We start from the raw sequence: 14,434 nt of genomic DNA on the forward strand, positions 1-14,434 counted from the left end.
TGGGGATCAGCAAGAAGCAAGACGCACTGCGCTTCCCCAGCGAAGAAAGCTACCCAACCCCTCCAATGGAGTATCGGGTTAGTTTTGTTGATCATCTCATCCGCGGCCTCTCTGCCCCTATTCACAATTTTCTTCGAGGGTTGCTTTTCATGTACGGGTTGCAACTCCACCATCTTACTCCCTGATACGTCTCAAACGTATCTATAATTTCTTATGTTCCATGCTACTTTTATGATGATACTCACATGTTTTATACACATTATATGTCATTATTATGCATTTTCCGGCACTAACCTATTAACAAGATGCCGAAGAGCCAGTTGTTGTTTTCTGCTATTTTTGGTTTCAAAAATCCTAGTAAGGAAATATTCTCGGAATTGGACGAAATCAACGCCCAGGGTCCTATTTTTCCACGAAGCTTCCAGAAGACCGAGGGAGAAACGAAGTGGGGCCACGAGGTGGCCAGACAACAGGGCGGCGCGGCCTGGACCCTGGCGGCGCGGCCCTGGCGTCTGGGCCCCTCGTGACGCCTCCTGACCTACCCTTCCGCCTACTTAAGCCTTCGTAGATAATAGCCCCAGTACCGAGAGCCACGATACAGAAAACCTTCCAGAGACGCCGCCGCCGCCAATCCCATCTCGGGGGATTCAGGAGATCGCCTCCGGCACCCTGCCGGAGAGGGGAATCATCTCCCGGAGGACTCTACACCGCCATGGTCGCCTCCGGATTGATGTGTGAGTAGTTCACCCCTGGACTATGGGTCCATAGCAGTAGCTAGATGGTCGTCTTCTCCTCATTGTGCTATCATTGTTAGATCTTGTGAGCTGCCTATCATGATCAAGATCATCTATCTGTAATGCTACATGTGCGTTTGTTGGGATCCGATGAATAATGAATACTATGCTATGTTGATTATCAATCTATTATCTATGTGTTGTTTATGATCTTGCATGCTCTTCGTTGCTAGTAGAGGCTCTAGCCAAGTCATTGCTTGTAACTCCAAGAGGGAGTAATTATGTTCGATAGTGGGTTCATGCATCCATTGAATCTGGGGGAGTGACAGCAACCTCTAAGGTTGTGGATGTGCTGTTGCCACTAGGGATAAAACATCAATTCTATATCTAAGGATGTATTTGTTGATTACATTACGCACCATACTTAATGCAATTGTCTGTTGTTTGCAACTTAATACTGGAGGGGGTTCGGATGATAACCTGAAGGTGGACTTTTTAGGCATAGATGCATGCTGGATAGCGGTCTATGTACTTTGTCGTAATGCCCAATTAAATCTCACACTACTCATCATAACATGTATGTGCATTGTTATGCTCTCTTTATTTGTCAATTGTCCAACTGTAATTTGTTTACCCAATATGCTATTTCTTATGGGAGAGACACCTCTAGTGACCTGTGGACCCCGGTCCATTCTTTTATATCGAATACAATCTACTGCAATACTCGTTCTACTGTTTTCTGCAAACATCATCTTCCACACTATACATCTAATCCTTTGTTACAGCAAGCCAGTGAGATTGACAACCTCACTGTTACGTTGGGGCAAAATAATTTGGTTGTGTTGTGCAGGTTCCACATTGGCGCCGGAATCCCTGGTGTTGCGCCGCACTACACTCCGCCGCCATCAACCTTCAACGTGCTTCTTGGCTCCTACTGGTTCGATAACCTTGGTTTCTTACTGAGGGAAAACTAGCTTCTATACGCATCACACCTTCCTCTTGGGGTTCCCAACGGACGTGTGTATACACGCTATCAAGCTCTTTTTCTGGCGTCGTTGCCGGGGAGATCAAGACACGCTGCAAGGGGAGTCTCCACCTCCAATCTCTTTATTTTGTTTTTGTCTTGCTTTACTTTTATTTACTACTTTGTTTGCTGCACTAAAACAAAACACAAAAAAATTAGTTGCTAGTTTTACTTTATTTACTATCTTGTTCTCCATATTAAAAACACAAAAAAATTAGTTACTTGCATTTACTTTATCTAGTTTACTTTATTTACTATTGCTAAGATGAATACTCCTGAAAATACTAAGTTGTGTGACTTCACAAACACAAATAATAATGATTTCTTATGCACACCTATTGCTCCACCTGCTACTACAGCAGAATTCTTTGAAATTAAACCTGCTTTACTGAATCTTGTTATGAGAGAGCAATTTTCTGGTGTTAGTTTTGATGATGCTGCTGCCCATCTTAATAATTTTGTTGAACTATGTGAAATGCAAAAGTATAAGGATGTAGATGGTGACATTATAAAGTTAAAATTGTTTCCTTTCTCATTAAGAGGAAGAGCTAAAGATTGGTTGCTATCTTTGCCTAAGAATAGTATTGATTCATGGACTAAATGTAAGGATGCTTTCATTAGTAGATATTATCCTCCTGCTAAAATTATCTCTTTGAGAAGTAGCATAATGAATTTTAAGCAATTAGATACTGAGCATGTTGCACAAGCATGGGAAAGAATGAAGTCTTTGGTTAAAAATTGCCCAACCCATGGACTGACTACCTGGATGATCATCCAAACCTTTTATGCAGGATTGAATTTTTTTTCGCGGAACCTATTGGATTCAGCTGCTAGAGGTACCTTTATGTCCATCACTTTGGGGGCAGCAACAAAGCTTCTTGATGATATGATGATTAATTACTCTGAATGGCACACGGAAAGAGCTCCGCGAGGTAAGAAGGTAAATTCTGTCAAAGAAACCTCTTCCTTGGGTGATAAAATTGATGCCATAATGTCTATGCTTGTGAATGGTAGATCTAATGTTGATCCTAATAATGTTCCGTTAGCTTCATTGGTTGCCCAAGAAGAACATGTTGATGTGAACTTCATTAAAAATAATAATTTCAACAACAATGCTTATCGGAACAATTCTAGTAACAACTATAGGCCATATCCTTCTCATAATAGTAATGGTTATGGTAATTCTTATGGGAATTCTTACAACAATAATAGGAATACACCCCCTGGACTTGAAGCCATGCTTAAAGAATTTATTGGTACACAAACTGCTTTTAACAAATCTGTTGAAGAAAAGCTTGGGAAAATTGATATACTTGCTTCTAAAGTTGATAGTCCTGCTGCTGATGTTGATCTTTTGAAATTGAAAGTTATGCCATCCAAGTTAGAATTAATGAGAATATAAGATTAATGGCTGAATTGCATGCTAGGTGGGAAAGAGAAGATAATGAAAAACTAGCTAAAGAGAATAATATAGCTAAAGTTTGGACTATTACCACCACTAGTAATGCTAATGCTCCACATGTTGCTGCACCTCCTACTATCAATGGTAAAATAATTGGTGTTAGCAATGTTTCTACTCCTAATGCAAAGCGAGTAAAACTGCCTGAAACTGCTAAAACTGCTGAAACTGCCTGTGATAAAACTGCTGAATTTTTTTTCAACATTGGGAACAATGATCCCATTGCTTTAGATCATAATGGTTTAGATTTTGATGATTGCCACATCTCTGAAGTTATAAAGTTCTTACAAAAACTTGCTAAGAGTCCTAATGCTAGTGCTATAAATTTGGCCTTTACAAAACATATTACAAATGCTCTCATAAAAGCTAGAGAAGAGAAACTAAAACTTGAAACTTCTATTCCTAGGAAGTTAGAAGATGGTTGGGAGCCCATCATTAAGATGAGGGTCAATGATTTTAATTGTAATGCTTTTTGTGATCTTGGTGCAAGTATTTCTGTTATGCCTAAGAAAATTTATGATATGCTTGACTTGCCAGTTTGCCACCATTGAAAATTTGTTATCTGGATGTTAATCTTGCTGATAATGCTATAAAGAAACCTTTGGGGAGGATTGATAATGTTTGTATTATGGTTAACAATAACCTTGTTCCCGTTGATTTTGTTGTCTTGGATATTGAATGCAATGCATCTTGTCCCATCATATTGGGAAGACCTTTTCTTCGAACTGTTGGTGCTACCATTGATATGAAGGAAGGTAATATTAGATATCAATTTCCTCTAAAGAAAGGTATGGAACACTTCCCTAGAAAGAGAATGAAGTTACCTTTTGATTCTATAATTAGAACAAATTATGATGTTGATGCTTCGTCTCTTGATAATACTTGATACACACTTTCTGCGCCTAGCTGAAAGGCGTTAAAGAAAAGCGCTTATGGGAGACAACCCATCATTTTACTACAGTACCTTTGTTTTATATTTGAGTCTTGGAAGTTGTTACTACTGTAGCAACCTCTCCTTATCTTAGTTTTATTGCATTGTTGTGCCAAGTAAAGTCTCTAATCGAAGGATGATACTAGATTTGGATTACTGCGCAGAAACAGATTTCTTGCTGTCATGAATTTGTACAGTAGTCTCTGTAGGTAACTCATAAAATTATGCCAATTTACGTGCGTGATCCTCAGATATGTACGCAACTTTCATTAGTTTTGAGTTTTCTCATTTGAGCAAGTCTGGTGCCACAGAAAAATACGTCTTTACGGACTGTTCTGTTTTGGCAGATTCTGCCTTTTATTTCGCATTGCCTGTTTTGCTATGTTAGATGGATTTCTTTGTTCCATTAACTTTCAGTACCTTTGTGCAATGTCCAGAAGTGTTAAGAATGATTGTGTCACCTCTGAACATGTGAAATTTTTGGTTATGCACTAACCCTCTAATGAGTTTGTTTCGAGTTTGGTGTGGAGGAAGTTTTCAAGGGTCAAGAGAGGAGGATGATACAATATGATCAAGGAGAGTGAAAGCTCTAAGCTTGGGGATGCCCCGGTGGTTCATCCCTGCATATTTCAAGAAGACTCAAGCGTCTAAGCTTGGGGATGCCCAAGGCATCCTCTTCTTCATCGACAACATTATCAGGTTCCTCTAGTGAAACTATATTTTTATTCCATCACATCTTATGTGCTTTACTTGGAGCGTCTGTATGTTTTTGTTTTTGTTTTGTTTGAATAAAGTTGGATCCTAGCATTCATTTTGTGGGAGATAGACACGCTCCGCTGTTGCATATGGACACATATGTCCTTAGGCTTTACTCATAATATTCATGGCGAAGGTTGAACTGCTTCGTTAAATTGTTATATGGTTGGAAACGGGAAATGCTACATGTGGTAATTGGTATAACATCTTGAATAATGTGATACTTGGCAATTGTTGTGCTCATGTTTAAGCTCTTGCATCATATACTTTGCACCTATTAATGAAGAAATACATAGAGCTTGCTAAAATTTGGTTTGCATAATTGGTCTCTCTAAGGTCTAGATATTTTCTAGTAAAGGTCGAACAACAAGGAAGACGGTATAGAGTCTTATAATGCTTACAATATGTCTTTTATGTGAGTTTTTCTGTACCGGTTCATACTTGTGTTTGCTTTAAACAACCTTGCTAGCCTAAACCTTGTATCGAGAGGGAATACTTCTCATGCATCCAAAATCCTTGAGCCAAACACTATGCCACTTGTGTCCACCATACCTACCTACTACATGGTATTTCTCCGCCATTCCAAAGTAAATTGCTTGAGTGCTACCTTTAAAATTTCCATTCTTTATCTTTGCAATCTATAGCTCATGGGACAAATAGCTTAAAAACTATTGTGGTATTGAATATGTACTTATGCATCTTATCTCTTATAAGTTGCTTGTTGTGCGATAACCATGTTCCTGGGGATGCCATCAACTATTTCTTTGTTGAATATCATGTGAGTTGCTATGCATGTTCGTCTTGTCTGAAGTAAGGGCGATTTACCATGAGTTGAATGGTTTGAGTATGCATATTGTTAGAGAAGAACATTGGGCCGCTAACTAAAGCCATGATTCATGGTGGAAGTTTCAGTTTGGACAACAAACCTCAATCTCTTATGAGAACATTATTTGTTGCTAAATGCTTATGCATTAAAGAGGAGTCCATTATCTGTTGTCTATGTTGTCCCGGTATGGATATCTAAGTTGAGAATAACCAAAAGCGAGAAATCCAATGCGAGCTTTCTCCTTAGACCTTTGTACAGGCGGCATAGAGGTACCCCATTGTGACACTTGGTTAAAACATATGTATTGCGATGATAATCCAGGTAATCCGAGCTAATTAGGACAAGGTGCGGGAACTATTGGTATACTATGCATGAGGCTTGCAACTTGTAGGGTATAATTTACATGATACATATGCTTTATTACTACCGTTGACAAAATTGTTTCTTCTTTTCAAAATAAAAGCTCTAGCACAAATATAGCAATCCATGCTTCCCTCTGCGAAGGGCCTTTCTTCTACTTTTATTGTTGAGTTAGTTTACCCATTTCCTTCCATCTTAAAAGCAAACACTTGTGTTAACTGTGCATTGATTCCTACATACTTGCATATTGCACTTATTATATTACTTTATGTTGACAATATCCATGAGATATACATGTTACAAGTTGAAAGTAACCGCTGAAACTTATATCTTCCTTTGTGTTGCTTCAATGTCTTTACTATGAAACTATTGCTTTATGAGTTAACTCTTATGCAAGACTTATTGATGCTTGTCTTGAAAGTACTATTCATGAAAAGTCTTTGCTGTATGATTCAGTTGTTTACTCATTACATTTACCATTGCTTTGAATCGCTGCATTCATTACATGTGCTTACAATAGTATTGATCAAGATTATGATAGCATGTCACTTAAGAAATTATCTTTGTTATCGTTTACCTACTCGGGACGAGTAGGAACTAAGCTTGGGGATGCTTCATACGTCTCAAACGTATCTATAATTTCTTATGTTCCATGCTACTTTTATGATGATACTCACATGTTTTATACACATTATATGTCATTATTATGCATTTTCTGGCACTAACCTATTAACAAGATGCCGAAGAGCCAGTTGTTGTTTTCTGCTGTTTTTGGTTTCAGAAATCCTAGTAAGGAAATATTCTCGGAATTGGACGAAATCAACGCCCAGGGTCCTATTTTTCCACGAAGCTTCCAGAAGACCGAGGGAGAAACGAAGTGGGGCCACGAGGTGGCCAGACAACAGGGCGGCGCGGCCTGGACCCTGGCCGCGCGGCCCTGGCGTCTGGGCCCCTCGTGACGCCTCCTGACCTACCCTTCCGCCTACTTAAGCCTTCGTCAATAATAGCCCCAGTACCGAGAGCCACGATACGGAAAACCTTCCAGAGACGCCGCCGCCGCCAATCCCATCTCGGGGGATTCAGGAGATCGCCTCCGGCACCCTGCCGGAGAGGGGAATCATCTCCCGGAGGACTCTACACCGCCATGGTCGCCTTCGGATTGATGTGTGAGTAGTTCACCCCTGGACTATGGGTCCATAGCAGTAGCTAGATGGTCGTCTTCTCCTCATTGTGCTATCATTGTTAGATCTTGTGAGCTGCCTATCATGATCAAGATCATCTATCTGTAATGCTACATGTGCGTTTGTTGGGATCCGATGAATAATGAATACTATGCTATGTTGATTATCAATCTATTATCTATGTGTTGTTTATGATCTTGCATGCTCTCCGTTGCTAGTAGAGGCTCTGGCCAAGTCATTGCTTGTAACTCCAAGAGGGAGTAATTATGCTCGATAGTGGGTTCATGCCTCCATTGAATCTGGGGGAGTGACAGCAACCTCTAAGGTTGTGGATGTGCTGTTGACACTAGGGATATGTCGTCGTGGCAAACGAGCAGATGCCATGGGATGGCTTAAGTTGGGGCCGAATGTGCGCTAGAGGATTCGGGGGAGGGTTTTGGATTAGATTGGATGAACTTCCGGATGATTTCCTCAAGAACACAACCAAAGGCAGCGATACAAGAAGAAGAACACAAGGAAGAACTCTGCTCTAGATCCTTCTCTTTATTGATCTTAACAGGATACAGGTTTCTCGTACAACATCTGGTCGCTATCTCTTCGTGCGTGCCTGTAATGAGGCTACCCCCTCTCCTTATATAGGGGAGAGGTGGCTTACAGGGCAAGGAACCCTAATGGCATCTTTGACTAGACAAACTACTTTTACAAAGCTACTTTAATCATAAACGACGGCGCCGGTGTCTTTAATCAGGGAAGCTGACGTCCTCCGGTTGCTTTTGGCGTCATCTTCCTCTTTATCGTCAGGCCTTCGTTTAAAGCAACTTTGCTTAGCTCATCTTTGTCTTCTAGCTCCGCAGAGAATCTTTGACCAGCTTTGCCGACATGCTCTTCTTACCGGTAGCCCGGTGTCTTCTTCATCCGGTTCCGGTATACCCCTCTTGGGGATACCGGCTTAGCTCTACTTAGCCAAACACTTAACTTTGTCCTCCGGTATAAACATTAAACCGGTATCTTGATGGCTCAAACCATCCGGTTTGGCATGCCTTTGGCATACCGGGGGTCATCCCCCCAACATTAGTCCCCGAAGCTGGTATAGTCCGGTGGATCCCATCCAACGGACCATGCCAGGTTCTATTTTCTCAAGGTACCGGTTTAAACCTTCCGGTTTCCATTTAAACTCATCCGGCTCCTTGCCGAACTCTCTTAGCTGAACAACCATCATCGAACATCTCCGGCTTCTTTCTGCCGGTTCCTTGGTCTTTAATGCTTGTCTCGACGAAGTCCAGAGTACCCCGAAACTTGTGCCTGTCAGAGACATGCGCACTGTACCTGGCGCGCCATCGTCGGGCTTCAAATCCTTCGTCTCCCTCGCGCAGTTAATGTGGCGCACCGGATCCATGTGACCCTTCCGGAACTTGGGCCGCCGGTTCCGGCTATGACGACAACGATTGTGTTGTGCTTGAGGTATTTACGTCACTTGCGTTATCTTGTGCTTTCTTTGTGGCGCCGGTTTCAGCTGACCGGTAACCCCCGGTGCTAGAGCACGTGACTCCCATCGATGCCGAAGTAGGCGATCCCCCGGCCTCCAGAGTACGTAAGGCTCCGGCTTCCGATGCCGGCAGCAGCGATGCTCCGGCTGCCAAGCGCCGGAAGGTATCGAGTTCCGTTCCCTCAGGCCGGAAGGGGAAGGAACAGATGGCGGTCTCCTCCGGGTAAACCTCATCACCACAGCCTTCCGGTTTAGTGGTGCCATCGCATGTTTGCGTCTCGGGGCAACTGAAAGTTGCGCACTGGTGGTTCTTCCCTCATGACCCGGGGGCCAAAGCACTTTGGGCCTGGTGGTCCCTCGGACTTGATCATTTCGGATAGATGCACCCCGTCCAGCCTGTGCCTCGCATCCCAGTCTGGCAGGCATCTTTTTCCGACACGCTCCCCAATGGGTTCCGGTAAGCTCGTTCCATTCCGGAATCGGCTTCATCATACCGGTTTGGCACTGCGACATTACCCCTTGCGTACCTTGGCGGCCTTTCACAACCGGCATACGCCGCTCTGGACGCGCGATAACTTTGCCCGGTCTTGCCTCTTCCGGCATCATTTTTTTCGGCATAGCCATTTTCGGCCTACCTCGCCCCTTGGCTTTTCCTACCGGCATCATGTTGCCCGGCATGTCGAACGCATGAATTGAGATGCCGCTTTGTTATTGCGTGCCATCTCTGCATTTTGTGCCTCAATTGTATCAAGTAGCTCTTTTACCCTAGCCTGCTGTTTCACCCGAAGCTGGTGCGGGTCAGCGGTATCAGTCGATGGGCTGTACCAGGTTCACTCAAACTCCATACCGGATTAGTTACTCCGGTATCTATTTTTACCACTCCGAACATCGTCTGCGTTTTTCCAACGCAGGACCGCACCTACCTGGAACATTCATAACTTATCTGGTATCTTATGCCGGTTTTCACATGAAATCCGATGTATATACTCACAGTCCCCGAGTTTCGGGTTAAGCACGCAGTACTTGGCGCGAAACTTGTCAGAAAACCGGCATAGCCAGTCCCCGAGTTTCGGGTTAAGCACACAGTACTTGGCGCGAAACCTGCCAAGAAACCGGCATAGCCAGTCCCCGAGTTTCGGGTTAAGCACGCAGTACTTGGAGCGAAACTTGCCAAGAAACCGGCATAGCCAGTCCCCGAGTTTCAGGTTAAGCACGCAGTACTTGGCGCAAAACTTGCCAATGGTTAGCTCTTGTTATCATCTCCTTCTTTTACCGGCATCTTTTTACCGACATCTTTTTACCATCTTGGCATGTTTGACATTTTGCCCTCTTGGGCTTGCCACATACCGGTGTATAGCCTTCTTGGCGTATACCGGATTGAAATTTTGTCATCTTGGCATGTTCGACATTTTGCCCTCTTGGGCTTGTCACATACCGGTGTATAGCCTTCTTGGCGTATACCGGATTGAAATTTTGCCATCTTGGCATGTTCGACATTTTGCCCTCTTGGGCTTGTCACATACCGGTGTATAGCCTTCTTGGCGTATACCGGATTGAAATTTTGCCATCTTGGCATGTTTGACATTTTGCCCTCTTGGGCTTGTCACATACCGGTGTATAGCCTTCTTGGCGTATACCGGATTGAAATTTTGCCATCTTGGCATGTTTGACATTTTGCCCTCTTGGGCTTGTCACATACCGGTGTATAGCCTTCTTGGCGTATACCGGATTGAAATTTTGTCATCTTGGCACGTTTGACATTTTGCCCTCTTGAGCTTGTCACATACCGGTGTATAGCCTTCTTGGCGTATACCGGATTGAAATTTTGCCATCTTGGCACGTTTGACATTTTGCCCTCTTGGGCTTGTCACATACCGGTGTATAGCCTTCTTGGCGTATACCGGATTGAAATTTTGCCATCTTGGCACGTTTGACATTTTGCCCTCTTGGGCTTGTCACATACCGGTGTATAGCCTTCTTGGCGTATACCGGATTGAAATTTTGCCATCTTGGCACGTTTGACATTTTTCCCTCTTGGGCTATGTCAAGATGATATTCGACGAGCCATGGTAGTTGGCCATCCCAGACATACAGTGGTTGACTTAGTAGTCAATGCCACGTTACTTGTGATATGATGTAGCTGACTTTGGCATGATACTTTGGCCAACCGGAATAAACAACGATCTGGGATATTAGATGATGCCATGATAAACGGCGATCTGAGATATTGGATGATGCTACGGTAAACAACGATTTGGGATACTAGATGATGCCATGATAAACGGTGATATGAGATATTAGATGATGCCATGATAAACGGCGATATGAGATAATAGATGATGCCATGATATATTGTGAGCTAAGAAAGCTAATGGTAGCGATGAATTCTCATCCGGAAGTAGTTATGCCTGAAGACAAGGTTATTCAATGCATATACGCAATAAATATTTTACCTTAGTAGCAACTCTTCGCACAGGAAGGTCGGCCCAGCTTTGCTCGAGCCCGCTTTGTTCGAGCCCGGCTTTGTTCGAGCCTCGCTGCCCCTGAGCAAGCCCCAGAAACACCTGCTACTGCCACCCAAGCCCCAGAGAGCTCATCTCCACTTTACCTGTGAAAACTGTGTTCCTGTCTCATGAAAAGCAACCTCGTGAAATTTCCCCGGTATGCCGGGTGGGAGTTGTATCAAATACTTTCAAGTCCTTTTGGTGGTGCTACTTTCAACTATACCGGTATCTTATATGATATTCCGGCATGATATTATGTGATGTTGATATGCAACTTTAGCAATTTGCTCATAGTTTTTGCTTTGATCTTGCACTGTGAAGATTCCGGATTTTTTTTTCCGCATCCAATCCGATGCACACTTGGTTCTTTCGCTTTGGCTCTGCCTACCTCTTTTGGGCGTTCGGCGTATGAGACTCAAAGTTCATTTGCCAAGCAAGCACTTTCTTGAACTTAAGAAATAATTCGGAATTTTTCACAAAAAACCGGTACAACCGGGGTTAGTTAAACTTTCTTCGGATTGTTTGTTTTTGGTTCCTTTCTACATGTTTCGCGTGCTTAGATCCTACCGGTTTATCTTGCTAGCCATGAAGCCGGGTTTCGGACAGCAGCAAAGTCGAAGACTCCGGTAAGTTTAGCACGTTACTAAACCGAAGAAAGGAAGTGTCCAACAACTAAATCGGTATACTGAAAAAATAAACACATTAATAAAAGCTTAAAGTGAAGTACACTCCGGATTAATTCCTGAGTTCCGTTCCTCACAGGTCCGGCTCGTTTACTTTGGCTCTGCCTACCTCTCTGGGTTTTTTGGCGTATGAGGCCCAAAGCACCTTCACCAAGCATGTAATTCTTGAACTTAGAGAAACAATTCGGAGTTTTGCACTTTAAACCGGCATATAAAAGATGGAAACAACAGAAGCATACAGGATTTTCGGTAAGACAGTCCCCGAGTTTCCTCCGAGGTGCCGACATGTTGTTGATAGCAAACCACTTAACAAAGCGTATAAACTCCTTACAGTACCTGGGTTGATAGCGACGGGTGTGGCCAACGAGCTCATGGCGACCTGCAGCAGGGTTGCCGCCGGTGGCGCGGTAGTAGTTCCGGTGACGATCTCGTCGCGCTCGGTCGGCGGCTTGGCCGTGTGCGTGGGCCTGGGCGGTGCAACGGTCTCCGCGGCGGCTTCCTTGCCGGGCGCTCCCGTATGGACCACCATCACTTGGACGCTGCCGGCGGTGCGGTCGGAGCGCAACCCGCGAGCGGAAGAAGATCATGAGGGCTCCGGCGCCACCAGCACCGGCGAAAGGCGCTGGCGCTCCGGGACGGTGCCGAAGTAGATGCGGTGGCTGCCGAACTCCATGATGTGGCCGTTCTTGGTGAACTTACCTCCATTGGCGAAGCAGCCCGTGTTGTCGTTGATGAAGCCCATGTCGAGTACACGGTCGACGAGCGCGGTGACGACATGCTCGCCGGCGATGGTGAGAAGGCCCGCCCAAATATGAACTCCAGCAAGCGCAACTGCTGGCCCCACGGTGGGCGCCAACTGTCGTCGTGGCGAACGAGCAGATGCCATGGGATGGCTTAAGTTGGGGCCGAATGTGCGCTAGAGGATTCGGGGGAGGGTTTTGGATTAGATTGGATGAACTTCCGGATGCTTTCCTCAAGAACACAACCAAAGGCAGCGATACAAGAAGAAGAACACAAGGAAGAACTCTGCTCTAGATCCTTCTCTTTATTGATCTTAACAGGATACAGGTTTCTCGTACAACATCTGGTCGCTATCTATTCGTGCGTGCCTGTAATGAGGCTACCCCCTCTCCTTATATAGGGGAGAGGTGGCTTACAGGGCAAGGAACCCTAATGGCATCTTTGACTAGACAAACTACTTTTACAAAGCTACTTTAATCATAAACGACGGCGCCGGTGTCTTTAATCAGGGAAGCTGACGTCCTCCGGTTGCTTTTGGCGTCATCTTCCTCTTTATCGTCAGGCCTTCGTTTAAAGCAACTTTGCTTAGCTCATCTTTGTCTTCTAGCTCCGCAGAGAATCTTTGACCAGCTTTGCCGACATGCTCTTCTTACCGGTAGCCCGGTGTCTTCTTCATCCGGTTCCGGTATACCCCTCTTGGGGATACCGGCTTAGCTCTACTTAGCCAAACACTTAACTTTGTCCTCCGGTATAAACATTAAACCGGTATCTTGATGGCTCAAACCATCCGGTTTGGCATGCCTTTGGCACACCGGGGGTCATCCCCCCAACAGGATAAAACATCAATTCTATATCTAAGGATGTATTTGTTGATTACATTACGCACCATACTTAATGCAATTGTCTGTTGTTTGCAACTTAATACTGGAGGGGGTTCGGATGATAACCTGAAGGTGGACTTCTTAGGCATAGATGCATGCTGGATAGCGGTCTATGTACTTTGTCGTAATGCCCAATTAAATCTCACACTACTCATCATAACATGTATGTGCATTGTTATGCCCTCTTTATTTGTCAATTGCCCAACTGTAATTTGTTTACCCAATATGCTATTTCTTATGGGAGAGACACCTCTAGTGAACTGTGGACCCCGGTCCATTCTTTTACATCAAATACAATCTACTGCAATACCCGTTCTACTGTTTTTTGCAAACATCATCTTCCACACTATACATCTAATCCTTTGTTACAGCAAGCCAGTGAGATTGACAACCTCACTGTTACGTTGGGGCAAAGTAATTTGGTTGTGTTGTGCAGGTTCCACGTTGGCGCCGGAATCCCTGGTGTTGCGCCGCACTACACTCCGCCGCCATCAACCTTCAACGTGCTTCTTGGCTCCTACTGGTTCGATAACCTTGGTTTCTTACTGAGGGAAAACTTGCTTCTATACGCATCACACCTTCCTCTTGGGGTTCCCAACGGACGTGTGTATACACGCTATCAGTCCCAACTCCATACTCCATATCTCGATCTTTATCACCCTTTGCGAGTCCTTCCTTGGAGTCCAGCCTAACTGGGCTTTATGGAAGCGCCTCTTTTTTTTGTCGCCACAATGGCTCTGCCAACGTCGCCTATAACATAGGTGGCGTTGTTATCTGCGTTCGCCCTGATGTCGAGTACTTCGATGTCAAATTCCCTGATTCAGTTCAAGGGTGGCGCAAAAAATGGTTATATATCCATGAGGAAAAC

Source organism: Lolium perenne, chromosome 5, assembly GCF_019359855.2.
Source record: "Lolium perenne isolate Kyuss_39 chromosome 5, Kyuss_2.0, whole genome shotgun sequence".
Taxonomy (NCBI): domain Eukaryota; kingdom Viridiplantae; phylum Streptophyta; class Magnoliopsida; order Poales; family Poaceae; genus Lolium; species Lolium perenne.